Genomic DNA, 6,000 nt, shown 5'->3' on the forward strand with positions numbered 1-6,000 from the left:
GACACATTGGGACACAGCGGGGACACAGCAGGGGACACAGGGGGACACAGTGGTAGACACAGCGGGACACAGCGGGGGACACAGCGGGACACAGCAGGGGACACAGCGGGGGATAGCGGGGGACCGCGGGGACACACCGGGGGACAGCGGGGACACAGCGGGACAAAGCGGGAAACAGCGGGGGCCACAGCGGGGACACAGCGGAGACACAGAGGGGGATAAAGTGGGGACTCAGAGTGGGACACAGCAGGTGACAAAGCGGGACACCACGGGACACAGCGGGACACAACGGGACACAGCTGAGACACAGCGGGGACACAGCGGGGACACAGAGGGACACAGTGGGACACAGCTAGGACACAGAGGGGCAACAGAAGGGGACTCAGCGGGACACAAGTGGACACAGCGAGGACACAGCAGGACACAGCGGGACATAGCGGGGGACACAGCGGGACCCAGCGGAACACAGTGGGACACAGCGGGGTCACTGCCGGGGTCAAAGCAGGACACAGCGGGGACACCGTTACACAGCGTTGACACAGCGTGACACAGTGGTGGTCACAGCGGGGGCCACAGCGGGGGACACAGTGGGGACACAGTGGGACACAACGGGGGAGACAGCGGGGGACATAACGGGGGACACAGCGGGGACACAGCGGGACAGAGCAAGGGACACAGCGGGGACACAGCGGGACACAGCGGGGGACACAGCGGGACACAGCGTGGGACACAGCGGGGATCAAAGCGGGACAAAGCGGGGGACACAGCGAGGACACAGCGGGATACAGCGCGGGACACTTGGCGGACACGTCGGGACCCAGCGGGACACAGCGGGACACAGCGGGGACACAACCAGGACACAGCGGGACACAGCAGACACAGCAGGACACAGCAGGGGACACAATGGGGGACAGCGCGGACAAGGGGGACACAGGGGGGGACAAAGCAGGGACACAGATGGGACACAGAGGGACACAGAGGGACACAGCGGGGAGAGAGGGGACCCAGCGGGGACATAGCGGTACACAGCATGGACACAGCGGGGACAAAGCCGAACACAGCGGGGGGCACAGCGGGACACAGCGGGACACAGCGGGGGACACAGCTGGGGACACAGCGGGGACACAGCGGGGACAAAGCTGGACACAGCGGGGGACACAGCAGGACACAGCGGGACGCAGCGGGACACAGCGGGGACACAGTGGGGACACAGAGGAACACAGGGACACAGCGGGGGACACAGCGGGGGACACAGAGGGACACAGCAGGGGACACAGCGGGACACAGCGGGACAAAGATGGACACAGCGGGGGACACAGCAGGACACAGCGGAATGCAGCGGGACACAGCAGGACAAAGCGGGGACACAGTGGGGACACAGAGGGACACAGAGAGACACAGAGGGACACAGCGGGGGAGACACAACACAGTGGGGGACGCATCGGGACACAGCTGGGGACACAGCGGGACAGGGCGGAACAAAGCCGGACCCAGTCGTGACAAAGCCGGGGACACAGCGAGGACACAGTGTGATACAAGGGGACACAGCGGGACACAGCGGGACACAGCGGGGACACAGTGGGGACACAGCGGGACACAGCGGGATACAGCGGTGACACACCGGGGGACACAGCGAGGAAACAGAGGGTCACAGGGGGACACAGGGGGGGACAAAGCAGGGACATAGCGGGGACACAGCGGGACGCAGCGGGGACACAGTGGGGCCACAGAGGGACACAGAGGGACACAACAGGGGACACAGTAGGGGACACAGCAGGGGACACAGTGTGACACAAGGGGACACAGCGGGACACAGCGGTGACACAGTGGTGGATACAGCGAGGACAAAGCTTGACACAAGGGGACACAGCGGGACACAGCGGTGGACAAATCGGGGACAGTGGGGACCCAGCGAGACACAGCGGGACCCAGCGGGACACAGCGGGACACAGCGGGGGACACAGCAGTGACACAGCGGGGACACAGCGGGGACACAGCAGGACACATAGGGGACACAGCGGGACACAGCAGGGACACAGCGAGGACTCAGCGGGACACAGCGGGTACACAGCTGGACACAGCTGGGTACACAGCGGGACACAGAGGTGAACACAGCGTGACAGAGCGGGGGACACAGCGGGATACAGAGGGGGACACAGCGAGGACACAGCAGGACACAGCGGGACACAGCAAGACACAGCGGGGGACACAGCGTCACACAGCGGGAGAGAGCTGGGGACACAGGGGTACACAGCGGGACACAGCGTGGGACTGTGGGGACACAACGGGGGACAGCGGGGACACAACGGGGGACACAGCGGGACACAGCGGGGGACACAGCGGGGGACAAAGCGGGACACAGCGGGACACAGCGGGGACACAGCGGGGACACAGCAGGGACACAGTGGGGACACAGCGGGACAAAGAGGGACACAGCGGGGGACAGCGGGACACAGCGGGACACAGCGGGCTACACAGCGGGGGACACAGCGGGACACAGCGGGACAGAGCGGGACACAGCGGGACATATCGTGGACACAGTGGGACACAGCGGTACACAGCGGGGACACAGCGGGACACAGCGGGACACAAAGGGACACAGCGGGGATACAGCGGGGGACACAGCGGGACACAGCGGGACACAAAGGGACACAAAGGGACACAGCGGGGATACAGTGGGGGACACAGCGGGACACAGAGGCGACTCAGCGGGGACACAGCGGGACACAGTGGGGGACACAGCAGGGGACGGAGCGGGACACAGTGGGTACACAGCGTGACACAGCGGGGACACAGTGTGACACAGCAGGGGACAAAGCGGGGACACCGCGGGACACAGTGAGAAACAGCGGAACACAGCTGGACACAGCGGGGGACACAGCGGGAGACATTGGGGACACACGGCAGGACAGCAGGGACACATTGTGCCCCGCTTTGTTCCTCTGTGTCCTCCGCTGTGTACCCGCTTTGTCACTGCTGTGTCCCGCTGTGTCCCGCTGTGTCCCCCGCTGTGTCCCGCGCTGTGTCCCGCAGGGTCCCCCGATGTGTCCCACTGTGTCCCGCTGTATCCACGCTGTGTCCCGCTGTGTCCCGCTGTGTCCAGCGCTGTGTCCCGCCGTGCCCGCTGTGTCCCTCGTTGTGTCCCGCTGTGTCCCCGCAGTTTCCCCGCTGTGTCCCGCTGTGTTCCGCTGTGTTCCGTGGTGTCCCGCTTTGTCCCCTGCTGTGTCCCCCGCTGAGTCCCCGCTGTGTCCCCGCTGTGTCGCGCTGTGTCCTCCCTGTGTCCCCCGCTGTGTCCCGCTCTGTCCCCCGCTGTGTCCCCCGCTTTGTCCCCCTGTGTCCTGCTGTGTCCCGCTGTATCCCGCTGTGTCCCCGTCTGTGTCCTGTTGTTTCTCTGCTGTGTACCCCGCTGTGTCCCGCTGTGTCCCCGCTGTATCGAAGCTGTGTCCCGCTGTGTCCCGCTGTGTCCTCGCTGTGTCCCCTGCTGTGTCACGCTGTGTCCTTCGCTGTTTCCCCTCTGTGTCCGGCTGTGTCCCCGCTGTGTCCCGCAGTGTCACCGCAGTGTCCCTGCTGTGTCCCGCTGTGTTCCGCTGTGTCCCGCTATGTCCCCCTGTGTCCCCCGCTGTGTCCCGCTATGTCCCCACTGTGTCCCGCTGTGTCCTCGCTGTGTCTCCCGCTGTGTCCCGCTGTGTCCCGCTGTGTCCCTGCTGTGTCCCACTGTGTGCCCTGCTGTGTCCCCGCTGTGTCCCGCTGTCTCCCGCTGTGTCCCGCTGTGTCTTCGCTGTATCTCCGGCTGTGTCCCGCTGTGTCCTCGCTGTATCTCCCACTGTGTCCTGATGTATCCTCGCTGTGTCCCTGCTGTGTCCCTCTGTGTCCCGCTGTGTCCCGCTGTGTCCCCGCTGTGTCCTCGCTGTGTCTCCCGCTGTGTCCAGCTGTGTCCTCGCTGTGTCCCCGCTGTGTCCCGATGTGTCCCTGATGTGTCCCTGCTGTGTCCCCTGCTGTGTTCCCCGCTGTGTCCCGCTATGTCCCCCTGTGTCCCCCGCTGTGTCCCCACTGTGTCCCGCTGTGTCCCAGCTGTGTCCCTGCTGTATCCGCCGCTGTGTCTTGCTGTGCTCCCCGCTGTGTCCCCACTGTGTCTCTCGCTGTGTCCCGCTGTGTCCCCACTGTGTCCCGCTGTGTCACGCTGTGTCCCGTGGATTTCTCGCTTTTTCCCCCGCTGTTTCCCCTGCTGATTCCCCGCTCTGTCCCCGCTGTGTCGCGCTGTGTCCTCGCTGATTCCCCAGCTGTGTCCCGCTCTGTCCCCCGCTTTTTCGCTGCTGTGTCCCAGCTGTGTCTCTGCTGTGTCCACCGCTGTGTCCCGCCGTGTTCCCCGGTGTGTCCCCGCTGTCTCTCGCTTTGTCCCGCTGTGTTCCCCGCTGTGTCCCGCTGTGTCCCGCTGTGTCCCCACTGTGTGCCACGCTGTGTCCCACTGTGTCCTCTCTGTGTCCCCCGCTGTGACCAGCTTTGTTCCCGCTGTGTTCCCCGCTGTGTCCCCGCTGTGCCCCCTGCTGTGTCCCCTCTGTGTCCCCGCTGTGTCCCCCGCTGTGTCCCGCTGTGTCCCCTTCTGTGTCCCCGGCTGTGTCCCGCTGTGTCCCCCGCTGTGTCCCGCTGTGTTCGCCGCTGTGTCTCCCGCTTTGTCCCGCTGTTTCCCCCGCTGTGTCCCTCTGTGTCTCCTACTGTATCCCCGCTGTGTCCCGCTGTGTCCCGCTGTGTCTTCGCTGTGTCCCCCGCTGTGTCCCGCTTTGTCCCCGTTGTGTCCCCCGCTGTGTACCACTGTGTTCCCCGCTGTGTTCCTCTGTGTCTCGCTGTGTCCACGATGTGTCCCGCAGTGTCCGCTGTTTCCCCGCTGTGTCAACGCTGTGTCACGCTGTGTACCCCGCTGTGTCCAGCTGTGTCCCCGCTGTGTACCGCTGTGTTCCCCGCTCTGTCCCCCGCTGTGTCCCGCAGGGTCCTCCGCTGTGTCCCGCTGTGTCCCGCTGTGTCCCAGCTGTGTCCCCGCTGTGTCCCGCTGTGTTCCGATGTGTACCGTGCTGTCCCATTTTGTCCCCCGCTGTTTCTGGCGCTGAGTCCACGCAGTGTCCCCGCTGTGTCCCGCTGTGTTCCGCTGTGTACGGTGGTGTCCCGCTTTGTCCCCCACTGTGTCCCTCGCTGTGTCCCGCAGTGTCCCCCACTTTGTCCCGCTGTGTCCCCCGCTGTGTCCCGTTGTGTCCCCAGCTGTGTAACCCGCTGTGTCCCGCTGTGTCCCTGCAATATTGAAGCTGTGTCCTACTTGGTCCCGCAGAGTCCCCGCTGTGTCTCCCTTTGTTCAGCTGTGTACCGTGGTGTCCGGCTTTGTCCCCCACTGTGTCCCCCGCTCTGTCCCGCAGTGTCCTCCGCAGTGTCACACCGTGTCCCGCTGTGTCCCCGCTGTGTCCCCGCTGTGTCTTTCGCTGTGTCCCGCTGTGTCCCTGCTGTGTCCCGCTGTGTCCCATGGTGTCCCACTTTTTCCCCCGCTGATTCCCCGCTGTGTCCCCGCTGTGTCGCGCTGTGTCCCCGCTGTGTCCTCGCTGTGTCCCCCGCTGTGTCCCGCTGTTTCCCCCGCTGTGTCCCCCGCTGTGTCCCGCAGTGTCCCCTGCTGTTTCCCGCTGTGTACAGTTGTGTGCCCAGCTGTGTACCCCGCTATGTAGTGCTGTGTCCCGCTGGGTCCCGCTGGGTCCTTGCTGTGTCCCCGCTGTGTCCCGCTGTGTCCCCCGCTGTGTCCTGCTGTGTCCCGCTGAGTGCTCCGCTGTGTTCCCCGCTGTGTCCCGTAGGGTCCCCCGATGTGTCCTGCTGGGTCCTGCTATATTCACGCTGTGTCCCGCTGTGTCCCGCTGTGTCCATCGCTGTGTCCCCCTGTGTCCCGCTGTGTGCCTCTTGTGTCCTGCTGTGTCCCCGCAGTTTCCCCGCTGTGTCCCGCTGTGTTCCGCTGTGTTCCGTGGTGTCCCG

This window comes from Dipodomys merriami, unplaced genomic scaffold (assembly GCF_024711535.1).
Source record: "Dipodomys merriami isolate MVZ:Mamm:240054 unplaced genomic scaffold, mDipMer1.0.p SCAF_26, whole genome shotgun sequence".
In the NCBI taxonomy this organism is placed as follows: Eukaryota; Metazoa; Chordata; class Mammalia; order Rodentia; family Heteromyidae; genus Dipodomys; species Dipodomys merriami.